Source organism: Piliocolobus tephrosceles, chromosome Y (assembly GCF_002776525.5).
Source record: "Piliocolobus tephrosceles isolate RC106 chromosome Y, ASM277652v3, whole genome shotgun sequence".
NCBI classification, from domain to species: domain Eukaryota; kingdom Metazoa; phylum Chordata; class Mammalia; order Primates; family Cercopithecidae; genus Piliocolobus; species Piliocolobus tephrosceles.
The window spans coordinates 2,017,682-2,029,840 of record NC_045456.1 but is presented as its reverse complement, the minus strand read 5'-3'; the positions used below and the strand labels follow the sequence as shown (position 1 = coordinate 2,029,840).

Genomic DNA, 12,159 nt, shown 5'->3' with positions numbered 1-12,159 from the left:
CTTGTTCCTTCAACCCCAGAACAACAGGAGAATATTGTTCAAAGGAGAAGCCAACATAATCAGAATGAATGGAGAGTGTGGTAACCCCTTAATGTTCATCTCTCCTTTTCCCTCCATGTCAGTTTACCTCCTTCCATGGACTTCAGCAGAAATGAATGAGTCATTGAGTGGAATCAATACCATGATGTTGTCTAACAGCAGATGTACTTTCTTTCTCTTTTTAATTTGCTAAATTGTTGTCTTTATTTTTTTGATTTTCTTCTAATTCCATTTTCTTTTCTTTATCATTCTCATCTCTTCTCACTGGACTATTTCTCCTCCACTCTTCATCTCATTAATTTTATTTATTCTTGCCTATTCTGTTCTGCTTTCTCAGAGGAGAAAGTATTTATCATATAATTCCATACACCTAAGATATTGAAAACTGAGACCACAAGGGGCAGTGTTTCTGGTGTACCCCACATCTTATTCCTGTAAACACACATGTTTATGGACTACAGAGATTAATTATGTTAGCATGGTGTTTAACATATTGCCTAATAAATAATGGGTTCTTATAATAGCCTAAAATAACTGTGTTAGAATTCTATGAAATCGGTATTCTAAAATAGAACAAGTGAATCATTCTCTTTTGGAAGGGGGAAAAATTATGAAGAGACATTTACCAAAAATTAAGGAAACAATGCATCAGTGATTTCAGTTACTCATAATAATATTTTATTTCAGATTCTACCATATATAGTAGATAGTTTATGAGAGCTTCATAGATTGTTTTTCTTTTATTTCGCATTGAACATTATGGATTTTATGAGAATGTGTGGAAACTGGTTTTGAAGTGATACATATTGATATAAACTGTATTTTTATTTTGTACAGAGAAATCAATTTATTACTTTATCATCCAATATAATATTTCATGTTTCTGTCATCAAACTAAAATTTATTATCTTAAGTCCTTATATAAAGGAGATAAATTGTATGATATCTCAATAATAGTTACTTCCTGTTAACCAATTTACTTTCTCTGCAGATCTGTGCATCCTGATTTGTTTCTTTCTTATTTGTGCAGTTCCTACTAGCTTTACCAGGAAGAGTAGTTGCTTTTTAAAAATGGTTACTGTTTCATTTTTATGATTAAACTTTATCTTTCAGTGTCAACATGTGGTTACTATGATCTAGTTATTTTACATGGAATTTTTAATTTCCTTATAACTTTATTCTATGTGTTTAAAATGTATCTATTGGCTGAAGTTCTCACCTACTCTGGCTTATTAACTTATTAAGTATATGGCTCATTTGCAAATCAGTATCATCCTCAGTCCCCCCAACCCACACTTTTTTTTGTTTTTTTTTTGTAATCTCTCAGAAAAGCAAGAGTCTGCCAGTCACAATTGCCCAATCCACTTCCTTTTCATAATAGGAGTAGGCAATCAGTAGATAACATTTAACTGCCCAATAAAAAAATCATGACATGAAAGGGAAACACTGTAGAACCACCATATAATAGGATATTCAATAGATAATGGCATTAATCTTAAGTTCTTTTTAGTTTATTTAGCCCTAGGACTCAAGGATAGGTTTCATCCACTAAATTAATATTCTGATTGGCATGGTAGCTCAAATTGTAGGTAATGTAGCCACTTTTACATTTCCTCTCGCACAGTCCCTTCTGCATCTTATTATCCTAATAGTGGACAATAAGGATTTTTAAAAGTTGGAAAAATGGTATTTGGAGTTCACTGTGGTCTCATTTGGAGCTGACATTGAGTTCCCTTTTTTTGTCTGAGTTGCTGGAATTTTGGTAAAGTGATTTCTAAAGGTAACTTCCACAGTGAAAATACGGCCATTACAGAAGTTTTTTTTTTTTTTTTTTTAACCAAGATTTCTATTAGTAAATATTTAGAATGATACTTTTATATATATATATATATATATATACACACACACACACACACACATATACATGTGCTTTAGTTTTGTATTTTGATAAATATATACATATATTGCAGTATTTGATAAATTTTCAAATAAGCATATTTTTGTTACATGTCTGCTAGTAAATGACATTGTTAAAATCATTTATAGCAAAGTTGTACATTTTTAAACATATTACTTTTTAAATACTAGGGTTTGAGTTGCTTTTTAATTTTGTCATTTAGGTTCCTGAATTAAATTTAAGCATGAATTTTTTATAAGTATAGATTTTCCCCAAAATTCTTATAAATGGGAGCTTTAACATTTTAGATAAGGATGCTTCATTTTACTCTTTGGCTTTGGTGACTGGGATTCTTTTCTTTTTATTTCAAAATACATATTTTTCCAGCATCTTTGTAAGAAGAACAGAAATGAAATATAGGAAGGAATGGCTGAAATTTAATAACTTAATAACCCATGCAAATATCTTCATTAAAAAATTAGTTAAAGGCCTGTATGGTGGCTGAGGGCTGTGGCTCATGCCTGTAATTCTAGCACTTTGGGAGGCCAGGGTGGAGGGGGATTGCTTGAGGCTAGAAGTTCAAGACCAGCCTGGGCAACATAGCGAGACCATGTCTCTACAGAAAAATTTTAAAAATTAGCCAGGTGTCGCAGCATGTGTTTGTAGTTCAAACTACTCAGGAGGCTGAGGCAGGAAGATCACTTGAGCCCAGAAGTTCAAGGTTGCAGAGGGCTATGATGGTTCCACTGTACTCCAGCCTGGACAGCAGAGTGAGACTCTGTCTCAAAAAGAGAAAAACCTGTATTATTATGGTTATTTTAAAATATGTTACTGCTCTTTTGCGGACTGAGGTTCTACAGTATGATCAGAGGTTTACATTACAGCTTTACCTTTCACTACAATGTGATTGTCTTCCTCCTTTTCTCTCTTTAGCAAAAGCTTTCAGACCCATTCAGTTTTATGTTTTGATGAAGTAAAAGAACATTATGAATGATGCTGAAATAAAAGCAAAATTGGCTTTTAGTTTTCTATAGCGTATATGAATGAAAACCATGAAGCCTCCAAAATAAACCTTTAACTCTGAAAGACCACAACATTACCAAATGCCATATTGGAAGGGGAGAAGGGAAAGTGAGCTGTATGTTCAAAGTGCTGAACTATACCCACAGCTTTGGAATCAGCTTGTCACAAAAGTCAAGACACCAGCTATACAAAGTCCGCAGTTAATATAAGTGATAGGTTACAGGAGATAGTGCAAGTAACAGGGTATGGAAAGTCACCACCTTTGGTAAAACTATGTGGGTGATTAATAAAACTTACATGAAAAATTATTATCACTATTTTCTTTCTCCCATGAACTTAATTATGAGTAAATCAAGAAATTCTGATTTAGCTCTCAGAACTTCTTGAATGTGGGGGAAAAAGATTCCAGGGGAGAAAAAAGTGCTAGCTTCTTGTAGTGTTTGAGTTGGCTCTCTGTCTTGGACTCCCTGTCCATCTTTAGCTGTGAGAAATTATGTTCTCTGTTAGTGCTTTCTTTTTAAATACTATATAGTTATACACACACATTATATATGCACACATATTCATAACTGTGAAATTCACATGAAAATATTAAGTATTAAAAAGATATATGTAAATTCAGATTGTGAGCAGCTCAACATGGTCTAAGTTTTATGTTGAAATTAAGTCACGTTAAAAAACCAAATGCTTTGACATACTCTTATTTCACTGGATAAGTGCCATTTAAAGTACAGGAGGATGTGAGATGAAGAATGGGTCAATGAATAAAGACATTAAATTGTGGGCTTTTTTTCTCTAATGAAAATAAAATCTTTCCCATATTTCTTCTTTTCAAATGTTTGTTCCTTTTATCTTCTCCCAAGGCTGTCTTTGAATCATGTTTATAAAAATATCAACACTAAAATTTTATTTAAAATAGGTAAACCTTGGGGCATTTCTGAATACTCTGAGTTACCTATTTAAGTTACTCTAAGCTAGGGTTAAAAATCACTTATTTGCCTAGTTCCTTAACCACTGCATACACATTAGCTTATATTCCTTTGTACCTGAACCATGACTAATTCTTTATTTCTGTTCAGTGAATGAATGACTGTGAAAGAACAAAATTAAGATATCTTCAAATGTAGTAGACTTTAATATTGTAAGACATTTTTATTAATATTTTGTGGGAAAAAATTAGGTGAAGGTGGATTTTGTAGATTGGTACTCATTATTTAATAGTTTTAGGATCTTTGAAAGGCATTGTATATCAAAATTCATTATTTCTGAAGTGTTTATAACAGTATGCTATTTCCTTCACATAGATTGTTTTCCCAAAGAAAGAGGTAGTCATTGGTATAAAATGTTTAATTTATTAGATACTTCAGTATCTTTTTAGTAACACAAAGAAACAGAACATTATAATAAATATGTCAGCACCAAAAAAATAGGCAAAGACAGAGAGTGTCATTAGCGGCAGCATGATGGCTTGTGTATTGAATTAAGTCTCTTCAGTGCTCTTAAAAAGAGCAGGAGGATATTTGGGTGTAGCATGACTCATCAGACATTCATACAGGCATACTTCTAGTCTCTAAAATTTCGTTTGGGAAAAGGTATCGTTTATACATTACAACCTGTGAGTAAGAGTGTGTGTAAACACAGGAGGGTGTGTAAATGTTGATAATGAATCTGTTTCTTTGTCTTGTGTAGGGTAATAACTTTGAAAATATTTTAAGAAATGTTCTATCTTCCTGCCTGTGGGTATAAAGATGCTCTCTTGCAGCTCCAAATATAGCCCTGAAAAAGGTAAAGAAGATCTGGGTTGATAGGCTTAAATTCTTACCTTTATGTTTATTTGTAACTGGCTACCTGGGACCATAGAGTAGAAATTATCTTTTCATATGTTAGTCAAATAATTCACCAGCTGTTATTTGGAAAGCAGACCAGGGAAAGTTCTAAAGGGGTCAGAGACAACTTCTTCCCTCTGTGTACCGAGGGAAAAAGAAGCCTATCATCTCTTCAGCACCAACCCCAAAGCCTCTTGTGCACCTAATCCAGGCAACCAATTTTCCAGGACCTGCCCACTTATGTTGTCCTTCACAAAGGAACACCTGCTGTCTGCTTCAGCCTGATCAAAACAATTACAAGCCCCATCCACAAGAAAGCAGAACCTCTGGCTTTTAGCACTTGGGATTCCTTAATGACCTTCTTGGGAAATTTTAATCCTGTTTGTGTTGTGTATAAAATACAGTTTAATGTACATGTTGGGGATTATATATAAATTAGTAAGCTATATGACTTGCTGTTGCTTGTAGACACTGACTTCTGCTACCTTGGATAATGAGGAAGATAATAGTAGTTCAGTGTATGTGAAAAACATTATAGCTAATAATAAGACATTTTGTGTAAAAATGCATATGGTGGTTTTATAAAGATTCATTTTAGCCCATGAAATTAATGTGAATGAATTAATCTATTAAAATATTGAGAAAGCACTACAAAATATTTTTCTGAAAAAACACCTTCATAACAGTGTTTATATGATGTATATGATAAAGTAAACTTTTTCTAGGACAAATAGGATCTATACCCACTGTTCCTTTCCTTGTCTTAATCACATCGCTATGACTTTAGGTCTGGAATATTCAAGATAGAAATATTTTTTCAAAGGTTCATTTATAAGGAGAAAGTTTATTTGAAAATTTGGGGTACAGAATGTCTGTTATAGCTTTAGTATCAAGTGTTTTACTTTTTTGGATGAGAGGTCGTTTAATCTTCTATGTGACAAATTTTGAGTATATTACATTTAAAGAATATTTTAGTACTACATCTTGGTTTTATGTACAAAACTAAACCCTCCTTTTGAGTTTCAAAGCCCTTTATTGTCTCTGAAACATTTACATCATCGTGTCACCATATCAGCTCACTAGTCAAGTTATGCAGTATGCTGTGAGATTCACATGAGGAAAATATGATGTCACCTTTAAGAAGAGGCTTTATAATGGGTACTGCATGTAAGATGAATATGGATAGGGAAGATTTTATAAGTGAGAGAAAAATTACAAGCAGAGGGAAGAGTGCTTTTGCAAAGATACAGCAAAAGAGAAAAGCACAATGTTTGAAGGAAATGTATATTCATTACTCAACTAACTCATTTAATTATCAACTTTCTAAAAGCCTCTTATACTCATCTGAACTCTGTGTGTTTCTCCTGCCTCATTACTCCTTCCCTTGTTCTGTCATCTATGTGTACTGAACTACTGAAAGTTGCTCAAACCAGTGATACTTTGCCTCAGAGCCTTGTTTACCCCCTCAACCTCCACATCTTCTTCACCTGTCCAACTCCCAAAGAATTTGGCTTAAACTCACTGGAAACCTTCATTAGACCCTCAAGGATGGGTTAGGCGCCCCTGTTGGGGGCTCCTATTGCACCCTGTATTCACCCTGTTGAGGTACTTATCTTACTGCATTGTAACTGTTTATTGCTCCTTAATGAGGCACAGGCTGTGCTGCATTCACCGTTGTATTCATACTATGTAGAAGACACACAATAAATACTTATAAGTTATATCTAGTCTCAAAAACATGTGAAACACCTAAACTGATCTAGACATGGGCAAGTCACTGCCTTCAAGGAGCTCATAATCTATTACAGAGGTTCTCAAATTGTGGTTCTTTAGGCCAGTAATATCAGCCTCACTTGGAAACTTGTATTAGGAAATAAAGGGTGGGGGGAGGAATTCTCAGGCCCGACTCCAGAACTACTGGATCAAAAACCCTGGGGGTTAAAACTCAGCATTCTTTTAACAAGGCTTCAAGGATTGTAACACATGCTAAAGTTTGAGAACCACATTGAAGAAAAGTAATCTGAAAAAGCTATAATCAACCATACTGACAAAGGACCTGTTTGAGTATTGGTTATTTGTTCCTTAGTTGGGCCTTTGGAGAGCTATTAAAGGTTTTGAAGCAGAAAACTTTTACACTGTAGCAGTATTTTGGAGCTGCAAAAGACTAGAAGCAGAAAGACAGGTTAAGATTCTGGTTTAAGTCTAGCAGTGACTCCAAACTCCCAACTTTAGAGTACCACACGGAGTTTTTTGGTTTGTTTGGGTTTGTGTGTGTGTGTGTGTTTGTTTTTTCTGGTGAATGAAAGTAAAGAGATAATGAGTTTGATTTTTAAAGTCTTGTATTCATGTGAGCTACCAGTGGATATTCAAGGGAAAATACTGTGCTTTGGAATTGAAAAGACATTAATGTAAGTTCTGGCTTCACCGCTTACTATTTTCGTAATCTTGGCCGAGAAAACATTCTCTTCTTGCTTCAGTTTCTACAAACGTAAATTGGGTTTATTAGTTTACCTCATTAGGCTTTTGTAAGAATGAAAATATAAAGAAAAAGAATGTAACATAGATATGAAGAATCTGGCACAGTGAATTGTTGATGCTTGCGATTATTCAGTAGCTATTAACGTGGACAAGCTAAACAGTTAGAAATAAGACTAGAGTTATTGATAGGAAGCAGGAATGGTAGAAAGATTTGGGAATCATGCAGGAAGTTGTTGGTGAAAGCTCTTGAAAGAGATTATTGTAAGAAGACAGCATGAAGTATTAGAAAAGTGTGTAACACTTAGCCTAGAGGAAACAGGTACACTTATTGGTAGGGAAGAGGAAGAAAAGATGGAGGACAGGTAGGCAGAGATGTAACAGAACCATGTTATTTTACTCAAACTAATCTTTATCATCTATTTTCATGTTCCTACCCACTCTGTGTTTTAGAGTTGGAATGTATTGTGACTGAAAGTTACCTAATTATTTGACCTATGCAAGAATATTGAAACATCTCTTGATATTGATCTGTTTCACAAGTCAGCCAAATTATTTTTTGGATATCTTTGACTATTAGAATATTTTTCATCTCTGGACATGGTGGTTCATGCCTATAATCCCAGCACTTTTGAGGCCAAGATGGGGAAATTTCTTGAACCCAGGAGTTAGAGCCCAGCCCTGGCAACATAGTGAGACCCTCATCTCTACAAAAAAATAAAAATTAGCCAGTCGTGGTAGTGTGCACCTGTAGTTCCAGCTACTCTGGAGGCTGAGGTGGGAAGATTGCTTGAGCCTTGGAGGTCAAGGCTGCAGTGAGCCATGGTGGTGCCACTGCACTCCAGCCTGGGCAACAGAGTAAAACCCTGTCTCAAAAAAAAAAAAAAAATTCTTTAAATTTTGGACCTTATTTAATTCCTTCCAATATTAGCAGCTTACACTCTTATATTAGTTATTATTATATTAGTAACCACTAGGACCTCTTCTTCCTTCCTTCAAAACTCTCTCTACCTGCTAGTATATACTTTGATTGCAGCCAGTGGAAAGAGTACATTACAGCCATTCTACGTATTACTGTTAAATCTTTACATGGTTTCTAATTTAAGTTTCACACACTGAATATTTTTAAACCACAGCCAGAAACTTAAATGAAAAAATGGAAAACTAACCTAGAAAAATGATTAACGGCCAAGCGCAGTGGCTCATGCCTATAATCCCAGCACTTTGGGAGGCCACAGTTGGCAGATCACCTGAGGTCGGGAGTTTGAGACCAGCCTGACCAACATGGAGAAAACCTGTCTCTACTAAAAATACAAAATTAGTCAGGTGTGGTGGTGCATGCCTGTAATCCCAGCTACTGGGGAGGCTGAGACAGGGGAATCACTTTGAACCCGGGAGGCAGAGGTTACAGTGAGCCAAGATCGTACCATTGCACTCTAGCCCAGGCAATGAGAGTGAAACTCTGTCTTAAAAAAAAACCAGAAAGAAAAAAAGAAAAGAAAAATGATTAACACGTATTTATATATTTTATATGGCTAAAGGTATGTTAGAATATCCCAGAGACTGGAATTATTTGTACTGGAGCTCTAGCACCATGTCATATTTGACTTCTAGTAGAACATGACCAAAACCAATAAATGGGGGGAAAGTGTTAAGAATTATATTTGGTAAAGAAGATAGAAATGATTCAAATTTAAGGGGTTTGAGAGAGGACTAAGGAAAAAACGGACTATTCAAATGAGAAAGGCACAGCTCTGGTTGCTGTTTATGTGTATACAAGTACTAGGATGGGACTGATACAGCTAAAACCTACGTATGTTATTAAGAAAAATGTTACACATAGGCTGTAAATTACTCAGTAGGCTTCATTCCTATTTAATAATTTCTAAGTGAGACTGATTTAATACTTAAGTGGAGTATCTACTGAGATCATTCACTGAATCAAAAATCAGTGGATAGTATAGTTCTTGACTTATTGAGTACACCTGAATAATAAATTTATATTCTCTCTTGTCAATCATCAGGGTATAATGCATACAGCAGATTTTACTTCTCCGTCACCACCTTTTAGTGTTTTAAATAGTAGTGTTGCCTTTCTGGTTCTGCAGTTTTGGTGGAAATTTTCCATCCATAACAAACAGTCCTGATTAGGTAATTCATAAAATTTATTATTTTCTAATTGGAATGTTGCTATTCATAGACTAGGTTCATGTATTTTGTTGGTTTTATTTGTTTGTTTAGAAGAGTAACTCACACTTATTGCCAAAAGTTTAGGAAATAAAAGTATAAAGAAGAAAGTATATATTGCAAGTCCTTACTCCCTTTAACCACCATTAATGGTGTTTTCTATATTTATGTACATTCTTTAACGAAAGTGGAATTAAATTATGTTTCCTATTTTGGAACTTACTTTTTTTTTTACACAATTTTTATATCCCTTACTAATGGATACATTTACATAATGTACAGTTTTTGGTTGATTTAAACAATACTGTGACACATATGTTGCACATTTATTTTTGTGCTTTTATCCAATCATTTCCTTAAGGTAGTGGAAGTAGAATTTGGGAGCCAAAGATATGTACTATACAGTCTTGATGTATATTTCTTTGCTATTGTTTTAAACATTGTTAATGTCATGTAAATAATAAAAGGCTGATTTAAAAATAGTAAAATTAGATACCCAAATTTTCTGCCATTAAATAACATTCAGCTGTAAAATTAAAATCCACCCAAATGAATTTTCTTATCAGAAACCAATTCTACTTTCTGATAGAAAAGCAATTCTAAGCCGGGCACGGTGGCTTATGCCTGTAATCCCAGCACTTTGGGAGGCCACGGTGGGTGGATCACGAGGTCAGGAGATCGAGACCATCCTGGCTAACACGGTGAAATCCCGTCTCTACTAGAAATACTGAAAATACAAAAATACAAAAATTAGCCGGGCGTGATGGCAGGTGCCTGTAGTCCCAACTACTTGGGAGGCTGAGGCAGGAGAATGACGTGAACCCGGGAGGCGGAGCTTGCAGTGAGCAGAGATCGTGCCACTGCACTCCAGCCTGGGCGACAGAGCGAGACTCTGTCAAAAAAAAAAAAAAAAAAAAAAAAAAGCAATTCTATTTTTTGGAATTGTTTTCTTGAAAAGAGCACATAGAAAGTGTGAAAGAATAGGATGAATCAAATTGCACTAAAAATTTCACAGGAAAATACCATCTAGCCTTAAAAATCTTCCAATTTTGTAATAAGTAAAATGAAAAGAAATTGGTGAGTAGAAATCAATGTGTAAATCCTTGAGAACAGATGTGCTGGAAAAAAGATTATGGCCATCACATTGACCACTTTAGTATAGTTAGCAATTATTTGAGTGAATAATTAAATAATAAAATGTGGTTATCATTAATAAGTTCTTCCTAAACTCTTTGTATAAGTAGTATGTTTTCTCCCCCCAAACTTGTAATTCAAAATGTGCATTCATATTTTTTTTGGCAAGCAAAATGAACCCTTGGATTTGAACTCCCTTTGCTTTAACTCTTGGCTGTACAGATACTACACAGCTATCAGAGGAATCAGAATCAATGTAATATACCTTTGGGCACATAATAGTCCCCACTTACATGTAAGGGGAGGCATTTGACCAGTTCCATTACTGTAGTTGATCCACATTAATGTGATTTAAAAAAAAATTGGCAGTCTCATTCAGGTTATCCAAATATAATGATCATTTTGATTCATATCTGAGACCCCCTGAGATTTTAAGCATTATAACATCTCACTTCTTGTTTGTTCTAACTTCACCAACACTTAATTCAGCTATAGTTGAGGTTGCAATTTAGGTGAATGCTTATTAAATATACAAAAGTCCCCATTCCATAATAGCCACACTCCAGATTACCTCTTCTTCATAGTCTGATCTATGCTGCTTTTGGTGGAAGTGCTCATTCTCTCCGGCTTGACAAATATCTCCCAGTCAAAAACATGATTATTATTAGACAAAAGGCATCAATTATCTTTAACTTGGATGCCTAGGAAGAAACTGTATCACTGTTCAGACCATTTGCTAAATCCTACGTGCAATCCAGGATAAATTTTGACCTAGTGTGTTTATATAACACATCCTGGAAAAGTATAATCCATTAGGATTTGGGATAAAAGGTTCTTCTCTCTTTTAAATGTGAAATGATTTAAAAAAAAAAACTTGGAATAATAGACATTTTAATGTGTTTCTTTAAAGCATAGTTTCTAGGATTTCAGTTACCTGATACTGCATCACTAGTCCGTTTTGAAAGCAAAGTAACAAAAATTATTCTATGTTCAGAATTTTAAAAGGATGAAGAGTGAAGTAATTTTAACGGGATGCAGTTGAGCCCGATTTCAAGACATTTATCAAGTACTTTGATTTTAATTACACAATATGTTTTTAGGTGATATTCAAATAGGATGACTTCATTAAATTTAGCACATTATATTTTAAGTTTATAGGGTTGTTTGGAACACATTTCCAATAGCTGCTTCATTGGAGTAGTATTACCTTGTTATTTTTGTTCTGTCTTTATAGCATGGTAAAAGGTTTATTGTATTGCTGCTCTTGTCCATGCATAAGAATTTTGCCTTGGTATGTCAGTACCAGCTATTGGGAGTAAAATATCAGTCTAATTTAGAGACACTGGTACCACTTATCTCTAAAAGATGGTGATGAGTAAGCTTGTGGTGTAGTTTGTAAGCTGAGGACATTGCCAAATCCTTGTTTTCAGGCATATAGATTTTTTAACTATACTTGTGAACAGAGCTTGGATCTAGACCTAGCAGCTGAGCCGCATTAATGGTGACATAATTTCATTACATTTTGAATTACTCCATTGGTAGGATACCATTTTAGTCTTTGCTTTGACATGGTAAATG

General features: G+C 34.6%; 1 protein-coding gene across 5 annotated transcripts in view; it reads left to right on the top strand.

Moving 5' to 3' along the window:
* CNKSR2 (connector enhancer of kinase suppressor of Ras 2) overlaps nucleotides 1–12,159 on the top strand; it is a 294,707-nt gene that overhangs the window by 135,145 nt on the left and 147,403 nt on the right. The gene's annotated exons all lie outside the window — the stretch shown is intronic.